The following is a 16,340-nucleotide window of genomic DNA, read 5'->3' as shown; positions in this document are numbered from 1 at the left end:
AAATTTTCTATCGTCAAAGTTCTGTTCAATTTGAAAAATTTGGTTTGATTGCCATGGTATTTATACTATGATATTCTATTTCTCGTATTTAAACATATTTATTCATAAATTATCATCTTCAGGAATGACTTTCAGCTTTCATTCTAAACGATGCAGGAATAACATGATAGTACGAATGTAATGCCGAAAACCCTCTTTTCGAAAAACGTGTAAAAAGCCAATGGTTTTGTAGAAAACTTTATTAAAGACTTTGGATTCAAAGAGTTGACCGAAAATGTGAGAAATAGTAAGAAGCAAGAAATTACTTTCATTTCCAGGAGAGCGTTTTAACTCCAGGAAAGACGATCAGAAAGGCTTTCTTTTCTGGAAACATTTCCTACAATTAAAAAATTCCATACAGGGTTGAAACCAGCCTTTGAAGGTGTATCTGTAACGGGTAATTTTGGATGAGGCATTGCTATGGAGACAAAAGGCAACATAGTATCTTTTATTTAAATAATAATAAATATATCCTTACGCTTATGACAATCGATGGGTATCTAAAGCATTCTCACTTGTTCGCATGAAAACATTCTGCCATACTGATCTCTGCATTTGAACTCGCAAATTTGGGTCGATCCAATCCAGAACACCGCAGCAAGTGGCCCGCAGTCGCATTGTTGGCCTCTGCCATAGAACCTACAGGGCTGTTGTGCGGCCGCATGATAGAAGAGCGCCAAGACGAAGAGGGTAACGAAGACGTATTTCATTTCTGAAAGTACGGAATTACTCGGCTGAAACTGAGAGAAACACTTACTTGCTCAGTACCGAGGTAACGCTACAATGGAAACAATGGACACATTTCCTACCTTATATGTCGTCCTATAAGCGAACGTCTAATTAGTAATACCTTAACGAATCATAAATAAAGGTATTCAATTAATTAAAGGTTTGTTTTTGTTTTTGAGGTGGCTTTTAATTAACTATTCGCAAAATTAACTTCGTGTGAAAATGCACAATGGGCTTCAAGGGCAATTGATCAAAAACTGTCCCCGGAAGTTTAATTATAGTTGAATACAAATGAAACCAACTGGACAGACAGACGGTTTCGATATTCCGGGAAAACGAATTTAATCGAAGATTTGGAAGAAATTACGGTCTCATCGGGTTTTATAAATTGAAAAGTCGAATCTGCTAGAAACATTCACCAAGTCACTCCATTTTAAAGCAATACATTGTATGGATCAGTTTCAAAAGGATATTTCTAAAACTCAGGTAGCTTTTCTGATAACCTCTTATCGGGTTGGTTTCCATGAAAACTAACTGTCAGATCGGCCTTAAAAATGAAGGGCTGATTCAAATTACTTCTACAGTTCTTCAATTTTTTCTTTGAATAACTTCGCTCGACAAGTGGAAAATCAACATGAGAAGATTCCTAGGTTTCATTTCCAAATTTCTTTTTTTTTGGAATCAAAGCAATCTAGGGAGTATTGACACCAAATATATAAATATTGGGGCTCTTTTAAATCTATGTTTATTATCCCTTAAATAATGCCTAGGTACAAGGTCGAAAATAGTGATTTTTGTGTTCATTTGCATATTTTTGCATATTTGCAGCACTTTACTAGAGGAATATAAAATATGTTGCTGAATCTTCTCTTGTTTCTGGCTTGTGCCTTTTTGTCCCTTGTTGCAGAACAATTTACAAAGTCACTTAGAAACGTCTAATTGGTTTATAATCATTTTATTGAAACAGTCTGCGTATTTGACAAAGTGGTACTTAATATTGCTACGATCATCACTACATCACATTTATTTCGTCGCACGTATAGATTCTGCCGTACATGTCTCTACACCTAAATTCGCAAATCTGTGCCATTCCAGTCCAGTATACCTCACCGATGACGCCGCAGTCACATTGGTGTCTCCTTCCTTGCAGATCGCAAGGATGTTGTGCGGCCGCACTGTAGCAGAGCGCAAAGACGACGAGGACTCCCAAAATGTAGTTCATGTCTGAGACATAGATAACCTGCGTCACACTGTGTCGTACGGATCAACAGAAATACTTACTCGCTTGGTGCTGGAAGAACATAAAATATGATTATTGTTGCAATCTTCCATTTATATACCTGCGCACAAAAAAATTTTTCCTAATTATGCAAAATTCACAAGGCTATAACAACAACGACTGAGTAATTATGAACAATTGATGATAATGATTCTAATTTAACTAATGAGAGTCCTTTCTTCTTTTATATGGATCTCACATCACGGGGGCTAAAATAGGGTTGCCTACAACAAAGACTAGGACATTAAGCACTAACCTTGAGGCATAGGCTCAGTACAGGAGGTGTCGATTTGGAAAATTGGATGGTGGAACGTCTTTTTACCACCCGCACGTTAGTTTACCCATTGGGGTAAAAAAGGGCATTGTTTTTAATCTTTTACTTTTACCGGTTGCCCTTTTATTTATAATATTATTACCACCTTGTATAAACAATTTGGTGCACACCTTTGGTTCATAAACTGGTTCTTTAACGTAACTTGTCACCCAAAATGTAGCGCAACGAAATTTTTTGCACCTTGGACCCAAACTTTTTTGTGGTACTGTGTGTTATTTAGATAAAAATATATAAAAACTGTAATACAATCATGAAATGACCCTCAAATATTCACGTACGCAAAGCAAGTAGCTTAATAGCACTATATTTTCAGTGGTATGCGGAATATTGGCGCCCGGATAATTCGCCCCCGGACAATTCGCCCGGAGGCCACTGCAAAATTATTGCATGGTAACCTATCAGCCTCAATACGTTTCTGAGAAGAGTCTAAAGTTTCAAACCATAAATAAAAAAGTTGCTCTCTTTCTAGTTGATTTATTTAAAACTGGTCACTGATAAACTTTTTGAAAATGTTATGCTGGCAGGACTCCAGACAGATGGGTAGGATAGTACAATACCTTGAGTTGTTAGGCGCCCACAGGCATTGGTTTAAAATCAAAATGTTTTATTTAAACGGTCTGCGTTTGTGACAGTGGCAGTGTTGCTACGATCATTCCGTAGTCTCTACATTAGTCTTATTTCCTCGCACGTATACAGTTGGCCGTAGATGTCTCTACACCTAAATTGGCAAATTTCCGCCAATCTCGTCCAGTATATTGCACCAATCTCGCCACAATTGCATTCGGGATATCTTCCATAGGGATCGCAGGGATCTTGGGCAGACACACGGTAGCAAAGTGCTAAAGCGATGAGTGTTACGACGATGTATTTCATTTCTAAAACAAAAGAACAAATTTATTATAACTGCTTACTATAAATATTAAAAAATACTTACTTAGTACTAAAAAGATTGTTGTATGACAGAGCTAATCGCGTACCTTATATACCTGTACTTACGTAAGTCGAAATATTTAAAGGATATCCGTTTATTATAGTAATCGCAATTACAGCTTAATTAAGTACACACACTGAGGAATAATTTTACACTATTTGTCGAAACAAACAGCAAAATAAACAATTTTAATCAGTCGAGACTCAGTCATCACCATTGGTTGTTTTCAAGATTAATCCCGTGACAAATCGAACCACGTGCCTAACCTAAAACGGCAAACGAAATACCTACAGATGGTAATAGTAACTCAAACGACAGGGTTGTAAAGGAACAAGGTACGAAGAATCGCATATGATTTTCAGTATGGAAATATGTTGACAATCGGCTCGCATTCGGAAACACGACTTTTAATCCGGCTCATATTCAATAGCATTGATCCTTGAACTCGTAGAAATCGATTGACACCGCTGTCTCTCCTTGTTCTCGAATTATACGAAGAACAGTGGGACAAACAGATGGGCAGACAGGAGCACAAATCCATCACATAAGCGAAATTTTCCCCTGTAAAGATCTTGAGATTCTTCCCAGTGGTTGATTCGATTGGACATTATTCTTCGTAACCTCCCTTGCAACTTACTATAGATTTGAACGACACCCAGCTTTTTATGTTTAATTCTCCCTTTGTAAAACGGGGAAAATATAAATGGTTAAAGCGTTATAGCTTGCACAATTCGAATACCAATAATAATAATTCGAATTGTGCAAACCTTGGCGACGATAGGAGCCCAGCCGCCATGTTGCATCGAAAATTCAAAGTAGAAGTATGCAACACTCAATACACGTATGACATCAGTTGCGTGCATTCGAGAAAATTCAAGATCCAATAAGATTCCAGAGTCAAGATTCAAGAAAGCAAGATTCAAGAAAATTCACGAATCATGAAGATTCGCCACAAAAAATTAAAGACTGAGGAAAATTGAAGATTCAAAAAAATTCAAGCTTCAATACGATTCAAGATTCAAGATTTGAGATTGAAAATTCATGATTCGAGATTAAAAATTTAAGAAAATTCTACATTCAAGATTCAATAATATTCAGGATCTAAGACGATTTCAGACGATTCAAGATGATCAAGACGATTCAAGAAGATTAAAGACGATTTAATACGATTCTAGATTCAAAATTCAAGATACAGGAATATTCGATATTCAATAAAATTCAAGATCCAATAAGATTCCAGAGTCAAGATTCAAGAAGTCAAGATTCAAGGAAATTCGAGATTCACGATTCAAGAAGATTCGATACAAGAAAATTAAAGATTAAGAAAAAATTGGAGATTCAATACGATTCAAGATTCAAGATTTGAGATTGAATATTCATGATTCGAGATTCAAAATTTAAGAAAAGTCTACAGTCAAGATTCAATAAAATTCAAGATTCAATAATATTCAAGGTTTAAGACAATTAAAGACGATCCCAGACGATTCAAAACGATTCAACACTCAAGAAAATTCAAGATTCAAGAAAATTGAAGATTTAACACGATTCAGAACGATTCGAGATGATTTAACAGGATTTAAGTCGACTCAATATGATTCAGGACGATTCAATAAGGTTCAAGACGATTCCAGATTCAAGATTCAAAATTCAAGATACAGGAATATTCAATATTCAAAAAAATTCAAGATTCGAGGAAGGATTTAAGCGAATTCCAGATTCAAGTAAATTTAAGATTCAAAAAGTTGCAAGATTCTAGAAGATTCGAAATAAAGAAAATTTACCATTCTAGAAAATTCAAGGTTCAATAAAATTCAACATCCAATAAGATTCCAGAGTCAAGATTCAAGAAGTCAAGATTCAAGGAAATTCGAGATTCACGATTCAAGAAGATTCGATACAAGAAAATTAAAGATTAAGGAAAATTGAAGATTCAAGAAAATTCGAGTTTCAATACGATTCAAGATTCAAGATTTGAGATTGAATATTCATGATTCGAGATTCAAAATTTAAGAAAAGCTACAGTCAAGATTCAATAAAATTCAAGATTCAATAATATTCAAGGTTTAAAACCATTAAAGACGATTCCAGACGATTCAAAACGATTCAACGCTCAAGAAAATTTAAGATTCAAGAAAATTGAAGATTTAACAATTCAAGACGATTCAGAACGATTCGAGATGATTTAACACGATTTAAGTCGACTCAATATGATTGAGGACGATTCAAGAAGAATGAAGACGATTCCAGATTCAAGATTCAAAATTCAAGATACAGGAATATTCAATATTCAAAAAAATTCAAGATTCGAGGAAGGATTTAAGCGAATTCCAGATTCAAGTAAATTTAAGATTGAAAAAGTTGCAAGATTCTAGAAGATTCGAAATAAAGAAAATCTACCATTCTAGAAAATTCAAGGTTCAATAAAATTCAAGATCCAATAAGATTCCAGAGTCAAGATTCAAGAAGTCAAGATTCCAGGAAATTCGAGATTCACGATTCAAGAAGATTCGATACAAGACAATTAAAGATTAAGGAAAATTGAAGATTCAAGAAAATTCGAGCTTCAATACGATTCAAGGTTCAAGATTTGAGATTGAATATTCATGATTCGAGATTCAAGAAAATTCTACATTCAAGATTCAAGAAAATTCAAGATTTAAGACGAAAGACGATTCCAGGGGATTCAAGACGATTCAATCCTCAAGAAAATTAAACATTCGAGAAAATTCAAGATTCAATAAGATTCCAGAGACAAGATTCAAGAAAATTCGAGATTCACAATTCAAGAAAATTCGGCACTCAATAAAATTAAAGATTCAGAACGATTCAAGATGATTTAACACGATTTAAGTCGACTCAAAATGATTCAGGACGATTATCAAGACGATTTAAGGCGATTAAAGACGATTCCAGATTCAAGATTCAAAATTCAAGATACAGGAATATTCGATACTCTAGAAAATTCAAGGAATTTATTGTATCTTGAATTTTCTAGAGTATCGAATATTCCTGTATCTTGAATTTTGAATCTTGAATCTGGAATCGTCTTTAATCGCCTTAAATCGTCTTGATAATCGTCCTGAATCATTTTGAGTCGACTTAAAAAGATTCAAAATTCAAGATACAGGAATATTCGATACTCTAGAAAATTCAAGATACAATAAATTCAAGATCTCAATATTCCAGAGTCAAGATTCAATAAAGTTCGAGACTCACGATTCAAGTAGATTCGACAGAAGAAAATTAAAGATTCAGGAAAATTGAAGATGCAAAGAAAATTCAAGCTTCAATACGATTCAAGATTTGAGATTGAAGATTCATGATTCGAGATTCAAAATTTAAGAAAATTCTACATTCACACTCTATTGTCATCTAGTGCATAAATTCATAAGTGTGCCGAGAATATTAATCGAAAAATTTGTCGGATAGGTATTCTCGCACGATTAGGGCGTTGTGCGCGGGGGCACCATCCTGTTGAAACCAACAGTGTACAACTTTTTTTGTGTACTCTACGCTGTACATCATTGTATTTGTAATAAAAATTGTTGCTCAATACACTATGTACTTTTTTAATGAACGTTATAAAAAGTCGTTAAATTTTGTGGAATATCTCGGAAAGTAATCGGAATTTTTCGATTCTCTTAAAATCATGATGATAACTTTTTAATTGCGTATCTTTTCCTTAATTTGACCAACGTCATACCCTCTATAATGGTAGACATCTTGGTCACTAAGCTGTCGTAATGTAATTTTTCGTGTACAGGTTTTCTTAAAACTAATTCCTGGTGAACGGAAGTTCCGGGAGAAATAAATTCTTCTTTTCAGCGCAACCGAAGTTCCTCTAGGAAACCTCTTCTTTTTTGGGCCTTTCCAAAACGTGTTATGAGTGCTTTCCGCAGCCTTCAAAGCATTTCAATCGAAAATGTAAAGCTTTACATCGTGTTTTATCATTCGAAAGTTTCTTGGACTACTTTTTTCTGACTTTTCAACGCCTTCCTAATGTTTTCTGGAGCCCTAGCTGTTTTTCAGTATATTCAAGAGCTCTCTGGTATAGTTCACGGTTTTTTCAACGCTTTTTACACGTCTTCCGGCTTTTTTTGGTCTTTCTAGAGATGATTCTAGAGGAGTGTGAGTGTTTACAGAGAGTTTGAAGACTTTCCAAAAGGACCGTGGATTTTCCAGAGTAATTCATCGCTCTCTAAAACTAATCTCGGTAGGACGTTGAGAAGATCTGGAGAGTACGCCCTTCAACTCGTGCCGTTTGTAGACCGATCCTCGCCCCCTAGTCGAGTCATTTAACAAAGTGGATTTCATTCAAGGAAGCTGATTTATTTCTACAGAGTTTCTACGAAATCCCTACGCATTTTGTGTTACATTTACAGAATCCTGAAAGAACTCTGCAAAGTCTCTTAAAGACCTCTGGATGTTTGAAGATCGTTTTTGAATAAATCAATACACTTTTGTACCGTTCACTAACCATAAATAAGAAAGCATGGAATAGTGCGATTGTATTTCTCAATTAAGTTTTGAATTGTGAGGCGCAAACAGGCATTGGTTTAAAATCAAAATATTTAAACGGTCTGCGTATGTGACAGAGTGGTACTTAATATTACTACGATCGTGCCGTAGTCTCTACATTACTTCTATTTCCTCGCACGTATATATCCTGCCGTACATGTCCCTACACCTAAATTCGCAAATTCTCGCCGATTCCGTCCAGTATATTTCGCCAATTTCTCCACAATCACATTCGGGGTTCCTACCATAGGGATCGCAAGGATATTGGGCAGACGCATTGTAGCAAAGTGCTAAGGCGATGAGTGTTACGACTATGTATTTCATTTCTAAAACAAAAGAACTTTTGTTACAATTTATTATATTGTTATAAATGAAATGATCAAAACAAATAATTTGTTAAATACTTACCAGGGATACTTTTGCTCTAGCGTTGGACTATTACTACTTTCTTAGTACCAAGAAAATTGTTTTATGACAGAGCTACTATAGTGATCCTTACCTTATATACCTACCTGGACTTATGTCGAAATATTTATCGGGAGACCTAGCGCAATGAATTTAATTAAATACATAAACTTGTGAATAATTTTACACAATTTGTCAAAACAAATAGCAAAATAAACAATTTTAATCAGCTAAGAGTGAGTCAATGTCATTGGTTGTTCCGTGACAAACCGCACGTGCCTTAAATGCATTTTAACAAAACTTTTTGAACACGCAAGCTACTTACGACTACAAATTTTGAAAATGCTCCAAAAACAAGCTTGGAATTATTACTACTAGATTTTTTAGTTCATACGCTACAAATTACTCCAGTCATTGTTTTCGGTCGCCACTTTGGGTGTTGAAACTTATTTTCTTGGTTGTTGTGACGGGAGCTTTTTTAAATTGTTGTAGCAAAATGAAATACGATCAATAATTGTTTCGATACTGAAACCACAAGTATTAATATATTAATTATTATTAATAAATATTAATAAAACCTGGTCGCTGTAGAAGGCTCTCCTGTAACAAAAAAAATTCACGCGGTAGGAGTTACGGTAAATTACTGACGTTAACAATTACTTATTACAATGCAAATTTATCCCTATAACACACACAAGTAAAGGAAGGTATCCCCTGGCTGGTTAAATGTTTGCTTCAAGGTGGCCGTTATCTCCCTGACACAGGTATTGCGCCCAATTAAATGTACATCTTCGGACGGAAAAACCCTGGTCGTTTTAACACCCTCGAGCAGTGCTGGTATTATTCCGCAATAAATACCCGGAGGAAAACCCCTCTCTAAGTTAATAAGAGGGCGTAGAAACCAATTAATACGAATAAAGATGTAATAATTATTAAATATCGCGCTCAATTAAATGTATATCTTCGGACGGAAAACCCCTGGCCGTTTTAACACCCTCGAGCTGGGCTGGTATTATTCCGAAATAAATACCCAGAGGAAAATCCCTCTCTAAGTTAAAGAGGGTGTAGAAACCAATTGATACGAATAAAGATGTAATAATTATTAAATATCGCGCTCAATTAAGTGTATATCTTCGGACGAAAAAACCCTGGTCGTTTTAACGCCCTCGAGCTAGGCTGGTATTATTCCGCAATAAATACCCGGAGGAAAACCCCTCTCTAAGTTAATAAGAGGGCGTAGAAACCAATTAATACGAATAAAGATGTAATAATTATTAAATATCGCGCTCAATTAAATGTATATCTTCGGACGGAAAAACCCTGGTCGTTTTAACACCCTCGAGCTGGGCTGGTATTATTCCGAAATAAATACCCAGAGGAAAACCCCTCTCTAAGTTAATAAGAGGGTGTAGAAACCAATTGATACGAATAAAGATGTAATAATTATTAAATATCGCGCTCAATTAAGTGTATATCTTCGGACGAAAAAACCCTGGTCGTTTTAACACCCTCGAGCTGGGCTGGTATTATTCCGCAATAGATACCTTGGAGGAAAGTCCCCCTCTAACTTAATAAGAGGGCGTAGAAACCAATTAATACGAATAAAGATGTAATAATTATTAAATATCGCGCTCAATTAAATGTATATCGTCGGACGGAAAAACCCTGGTCGTTTTAACACCCTCGAGCTGGGCTGGTATTATTCCGCAATAAATACCCGGAGGAAAACCCGTCTCTAAGTTAATAAGAGGGTGAAGAAACCAATTAATACGAATAAAAGATGTAATAATTATTAAATATCGCGCTCAATTAAATGTATATCTTTGGACGGAAAAACCCTGGTCGTTTTAACACCCTCGAGCTGGGCTGGTATTATTCCGCAATAACTACCCGGAGGAAAACCCCTCTCTAAGTTAATAAGAGGGCGTAGAAACCAATTAATACGAATAAAGATGTAATAATTATTAAATATCGCGCTCAATTAAATGTATACCTTCGGACGGAAAAACCCTGGTCGTTTTAATACCCTCGAGCTGGGCTGGTATTATTCTGCAATAAATACCCGGAAGAAACCCCCTCTCTAAGTTAATAAGAGGGCGTAGAAACCAATTAATACGAATAAAGATGTAATAATTATTAAATATCGCGCTCAATTAAATGTATATCTTCGGACGAAAAAACCCTGGTCGTTTTAACGCCCTCGAGCTAGGCTGGTATTATTCCGCAGTAAATACCCGGAGGAAAACCCCTCTCTAAGTTAATAAGAGGGCGTAGAAACCAATTAATACGAATAAAGATGTAATAATTATTAAATATCGCGCTCAATTAAATGTATATCTTCGGACGGAAAAACCCTGGTCGTTTTAACACCCTCGAGCTGGGCTGGTATTATTCCGCAATAAATACCCGGAGGAAAACCCCTCTCTAAGTTAATAAGGGGGCGTAGAAACCAATTAATACGAATAAAGATGTAATAATTATTAAATATCGCGCTCAATTAAATGTATATCTTCGGACGGAAAAACCCTGGTCGTTTTAATACCCTCGAGCTGGGCTGGTATTATTCTGCAATAAATACCCGGAAGAAACCCCCTCTCTAAGTTAATAAGAGGGCGTAGAAACCAATTAATACGAATAAAGATGTAATAATTATTAAATTTCCTCGGCTCAACCGTCAGATATCGGCTGTCACGTGTAAAAATTCCCATTCAAATCCTCAATAAACGAGATAAGTGTAAAGCGACACCAACTCAATTTCGAAATCCGTGAAGATGGATATGTCTGGTTGGAATGCGACATCAAGAAAGATGATCACATCATTTTAGGATTGAGTGAGTCCAATCGCCCTTAAACGCTTAATCGCCGCGCCCAGAATTCGAGAGTGCCCCCCCCTTCTTGCGTGAGGTCCAGTGGAGGTAGACCTAGAAGCGCCTTCATGACGGCTGTGGGAGTTGTTCGCATGGCGCCCGTGGCAAATTTTTGCACATGATTAAGAAGTGATACAGTTGTGGACAGTAGGGTTCTAGGCCACCAGACAATTGCTCCATAGCAGAGCATATGTCTTATCACGGCAGAGGACAACCACAAGTCGGAAGTCTCCCAATTGCGGGTCGACTTTACCAGAAAGACCTATTTGATTTTTCGGCTTTGAGTTTTTTGTCAACTGTAATTCCTAGATATTTTACTGACTCTGAAAAATGGCATGGATATACCTGTCATTTTGGCGACAGAGGAGGCTGTTTACAGTTAAATTCCACAAAAGGGTGATAGCAATTTACCTTAGGAGCATCCCCCCACAACTGCACACCTTAGTATTTCGTCGCCAACGCTGATGTACACTGAAAGACTTTCGTTATGCTGTGGTGGCGTAGTCATTTCTATTGTTTCGAAGATTGTTTTGTCAAAAGCCCCTTCTATATGTATGAATACTCCCAGTGTTGCACTGTTTATAGTCCAGCGATATACTGATGCTATTAACGGGAGATCAAAAACGAGTTGCTGTTTAGTCACCTTTGGATGTTCAAGTTAAGTACGATTTTCCATGTAAACCAAAAATTTCAAAGGTGACTCGACAGCCTGTTTTTACATGGTACCCCGTACGCAGACGGTCGATAATTAAATATAAGAGAATCTTAACATTACTTACAGTTTTTTCTCTCTTCGTAAACTTATGCCTAACGGTGAAATATAATGAAAATGACGAATTGCGTCTTCAACCAATCAAATCTAGTGGACAGTTTGAGGAAATAACATAAAGGACGTACTCTCTTTTCCTACCGTCGCGAAACAACCTCCCTTTTTTTGTTGTATGCAGTATTTAACGAAATACCAACTCCACTAAGTAAAAAAAACTACTTCCAGTAATTAGAAATAATGTGCCAATAATAATGGAGAAATTCACTTGTGCACCCCAAACACGCAACGTAGAGTACATGCAAATTAGCCTTCTGAACGAGACTAACATTCCTAATTAATTATAATAGACAATGCAAAAAATACAGTAGAGAGTTTCACTAGTGGTTGGGTAATGAGTGTTCCCTTTTTTTTAATATAATCATGGGGATGATGGAATGCCTGTTTTTATGGCGGAGGTAGTGTGGGCCCTGCCCTCACTAAACCACTTCCCCCTTAATAAATCCCAACTTGTCGGGGGTGCGCTATTATTGTGCTCGCTTGGCCTCCCTCTCTCTCGTTCGTGTCACCTGTGTGATGAACTCGTCTATCATCCTACAGCTACTCTGACTCTATCATGCTGTCGGTGATCTATCCGGTCCGCCAACTCCATTCTCAGCCTCTGACACTCAAATAGTGCGGGTCCTGGAGTGTCTTGTGCCCGCAGTCTGTGGCCTTCTGAACCTGTGTAGGTACTCTGCGTTCTCCCCGTGTTTCGTTAAGAACTGTGTTAGATGGTAGTGCACCTCTCCCTTCGTGCTTTCTCTTGTGCCATTTCTGGGCGTCGGGAATCAATTTACTTGTCCAGCACTTCCTACGACCCCATTCCTCCTTCCAGCGAGCCAAGGAATCTTTCCTAGTGGACCCTTCTGATCTAGCCTCCGCTTCCCAGTGGTATTATCCCGGGCACTACACAAAGATCTTTGTTACTGACCGTTCTATAAGCCGAGGCTATGCTTTAGGGCCATACATTTCTGCACCCGCTCTAGGATTTCCCTGACTTTTCTCTTTTTAACTGCCGTCCTCCAAACTTCAACTCCATATAACACGGCGTTGTTTACCGCGGTACTGATTATCCTCCTCTTGCTTGCGCTGAGGCCCCATATGTTCCCGAACAGGATTTGCAGCAGTTTTGGCATGAGCTTGACCTTTTCGGCCCAGATTTTCACGTTGTTGACGAAAGCTTCTATCTCTTGTGATTCCTAATAATTCTATTCAAGGCCCCCCCCTCCCCCGCGCCTCAATCTTCACCACTATCTGGGGAAGTTGCCTACTGTGGCTGCCGCTTTGGATTTTCCCCCGCCAATTTTAACCTCTTCTCATCCCTACCACTTCATCGTACGCCATATTCCACAGCAGTGGCTCTAATACTGATCCTTGAGGGATGCCTCCAATTACCTCTATTTCATAACTGTTTGCGGACGGAGTCTTACATTCATTTTCCGCTCTGTTAAGTATCTATACATTAATTTACGAATTGTACTCGCCGCTCCCGTCCATTCTAGGGCGTCTATTACCACATCCGTACGCAGACTGTTAAACGCGTTTTGGATGTCCAGAGATACCATGCCTTAGCCCTTCTAGCCGTCTCTACCAGATTTTGGAGTGCTTCTTTCGCCCCCCTTCCTTTTACGAAACCATACTGATTTTGGGAGGCCTTCCATATAGATATAGATCAACACCACCTCGGCACTTTTCCACGTTGGTGGGGATTTCCCTTCCCTCATAGCTGCCTCCAAGGCGCCAGAAAAACATCTGGAAGGCTCTCTTTGCCACCAGTGCCACGAATTCCGGATGGAGTCCGCCCGGCTCTGTAGCTTTCTTCTTGTGCATTCTTTTGGCTGTCTCCGTGATATCTTTTTCTTCGATCTTCCTTTGGTTGTCTTGAACATCTACCGCCATCTGCCGGTCAACCCTTTCTCTCAGAGAGAACAGTGCCGGTACATGTTCTTGGACTTCTGCGTCCAGTCCGATTGCTCGCCAATCTTCCCGACTACTATCCTATATGCTTTTCCCCGTGGCTCTCGCCAACATTCTTTCTTCCTTTTTTCGATCGCGCCCCTCTGTTATTTGCGGCTGGTCCTTAATTTTTCCACTTTCCTGGCGTTTAGGTGCCCTACTTCCGCCTTCTACTTTCCACGCCTAAGAGCGGCTATCTCGGCGTTCCACCAGTAAGTCCTACGTTTCCTCGACCCAGATGATGTTTTTGGCATTGAGAACTCTGTCAGCTTTCGCAGTAAGGCATCCAATTTCGTTGGTCGTCGGCCTTTGTTCCACTCCCATCCTTTGCCATATATCTATCTATGAGGTCCTAAGCTGTTGCATGGAAAGGCGGTGTAAAGCGATGTAAGTCTTTTAGTGCTTTCCGGAATTCTAAAATCAAGAATCTTCCGAGTGGTACTGCACTTTGGGTTGCTTAGTGCTTTGCAGAGCCTTTTAGCGCAATTAAGTGCCTAAAGGGGGCACTTTACGGTCTTTCCAGTGCTTATCCAGTTCTTTAAAGAACATAAGAAATGAAAAAAGCTTTAGAAGGGAAAGAATTTAAAAAGTGGGCCCTTTCAAGATCTTCTGGGCGCTTGCCAGTGATTTTCGAAAAGTTTCAACTGGCAATAAGGTCACCAGCGCATTCTATCACAATCCAAAACCTCTTTAAGTCTTTCCAGAGCCGTCTATGCCTCTTTAAAATCTACTTGATATTTACAAAAGCCTTTTCCAGAGCATTTCCAAAGTATACTGTCGCGATCTAAAAAGCATTTTGGTAACTCTAGGAAATGTTGAAGGTACTTTTGGACGTCAATAGTCATCGTGTTCCAGACACTCAAGTGCACTCGGAAGACCGAAGACCGAATAATGCAAATACACTGCTCCAAAAAGCACATAAAAAACGCAGAAAAGGACTAATGACTAATTACCCTTATTAAGAAGAACTGGCAGTCTCTCAAAGACATATAGGGAATTAATTAGATTAAGCTAGAGTAATGTGAATCAGTAAATAGCAATCTATTAGCAAAAGAGTCAAGTGCCAATTAAAAGCTCTACTCCATGTGTAAAGACGTTCTAATTAGTAATTAGCATTAATTGGATAACAAATAATTAGAAACAATTAGCTTTACTTGTGGAAGATGATGGGTTGACAAAATTGCAAGTGAGGCAAGTAGTCCTTGATGGGTTTGCACACCAATTATTTTGAAGTAAGGTTCTTCCCCTGCCTGACCTCCCCAGGTAAAAAGAGGAAAAAAAGATGTTTGCTCAAAATCGTCTGTTATTAATTACAAAAGTAATGAAATAGCAAAAAACTAATTAGTAATTATGCACCTAATTAAGTATCAAGCAATAAAAAGGCCAGGTGATTCTTTATTGATATAAATAAAAGTTACAACATGTTTAACCTTGTTTCTGTTCGCGTTTGTAGGTTTCGTCTGCTTGCGCGCACGTCATTTCAACGACACCCTCCTTGCAGATGTACTTGCACCCGGCCGATCCCGACTTCCACACCCCCTGACCTACCTTACACGAGCAGGGAGGCGTTTGATCCTCACATCCGGCGTTAACGTCTTGGAAGACCACCAAAGCTATAGCCACCACAAGCAGTACGAGCTTCATGTTTGTTTGCTGCAACGACAGTCACTGTTAGGGGTGTCACAGGGTTCCGCTTTCGGGCCGGTCGCAACTTACCTATATAATCGTACGCGTAACCGGTTCACGTCACGAACTGTTACCAACAGCCGACGTCCTCGCTTTTTTATACACGGACAAGGCAGGATGTGCATTAAATCCAATTGTTCTAACAATAAATAATTGGTCGCTTTTTATGTAGGTAATCATTTTGTTTACTATTGCCATGAACGACGGTGGAGATTCTCCTCGCTGATTTTTAACGTTCGGTCCTTTGTTAGTAACCAGCTGCAAATTGGCGGTTTTCGCATCAAGGCCGATATTCTCGGAAAATCCGCTCGTGCAATATTTCCATATGGTCAATTGCGCAAAAATAGAAATAATTACCAATTTAGATCTTCGATTATTTAAGTGTCGTGGTTAACTATGTGGAACCAAATACGTCCATCGTCGAGATTAAAATTGGGCGCTTGACGTCTAATTAAGAGATTTGATTTATTAGCCCAATTAAACCCCGTCTACCGTTTCAAAAATGCCCACGTATTTTCCTAGGAATGTTTTTCTGCTTGACTAATTGAAACGATGTAATTAGACCTAATTTATAATTAGGTTATTGGTCCTAATTCAGTCGTTACCAATTAAAATACGTTTGTCTGGAGCCTCGTTTAATGAAAGAACGCCCAAGATGGAATCAAGCAGCGACTTTTAATTGCAAAATTACATCATATGGTCTAGACCTTGTTCCCCATTGTTACATATCTTTCTTCCCTTAGTCATTTTAGGTACATGCATTTAGTAGTTGAAATTTTGTTTACTCA

At 38.1% G+C, this 16,340-nt stretch overlaps 4 long non-coding RNA genes across 4 annotated transcripts; all 4 read right to left on the bottom strand.

The window, feature by feature from the left end:
• Positions 1 to 221: 221 nt before the first annotated feature.
• LOC116167415 lies at positions 222 to 859 on the bottom strand. The gene is made up of 3 exons (XR_004144524.1): positions 797 to 859; positions 518 to 751; positions 222 to 427 (listed from the first exon to the last, which is right to left on the bottom strand). It is a non-coding gene; the product is annotated as an uncharacterized LOC116167415 (long non-coding RNA).
• An 848-nt stretch (positions 860 to 1,707) lies between these two features.
• On the bottom strand, positions 1,708 to 2,125 carry LOC116167496. The gene is made up of 2 exons (XR_004144551.1): positions 2,050 to 2,125; positions 1,708 to 1,992 (listed from the first exon to the last, which is right to left on the bottom strand). It is a non-coding gene; the product is annotated as an uncharacterized LOC116167496 (long non-coding RNA).
• A 5,678-nt stretch (positions 2,126 to 7,803) lies between these two features.
• On the bottom strand, positions 7,804 to 8,334 carry LOC116167364. The gene is made up of 2 exons (XR_004144514.1): positions 8,239 to 8,334; positions 7,804 to 8,156 (listed from the first exon to the last, which is right to left on the bottom strand). It is a non-coding gene; the product is annotated as an uncharacterized LOC116167364 (long non-coding RNA).
• A 6,907-nt stretch (positions 8,335 to 15,241) lies between these two features.
• LOC116167122 lies at positions 15,242 to 15,689 on the bottom strand. The gene is made up of 2 exons (XR_004144448.1): positions 15,583 to 15,689; positions 15,242 to 15,519 (listed from the first exon to the last, which is right to left on the bottom strand). It is a non-coding gene; the product is annotated as an uncharacterized LOC116167122 (long non-coding RNA).
• Positions 15,690 to 16,340: the final 651 nt, after the last annotated feature.

The sequence above is a fragment of the Photinus pyralis genome, unplaced genomic scaffold (genome assembly GCF_008802855.1).
Source record: "Photinus pyralis isolate 1611_PpyrPB1 unplaced genomic scaffold, Ppyr1.3 Ppyr1.4_LG3b, whole genome shotgun sequence".
Lineage (NCBI taxonomy): Eukaryota > Metazoa > Arthropoda > Insecta > Coleoptera > Lampyridae > Photinus > Photinus pyralis.
Note: the sequence above shows the minus strand (reverse complement) of the source record. Positions and strands in the feature narration are given on the sequence as shown.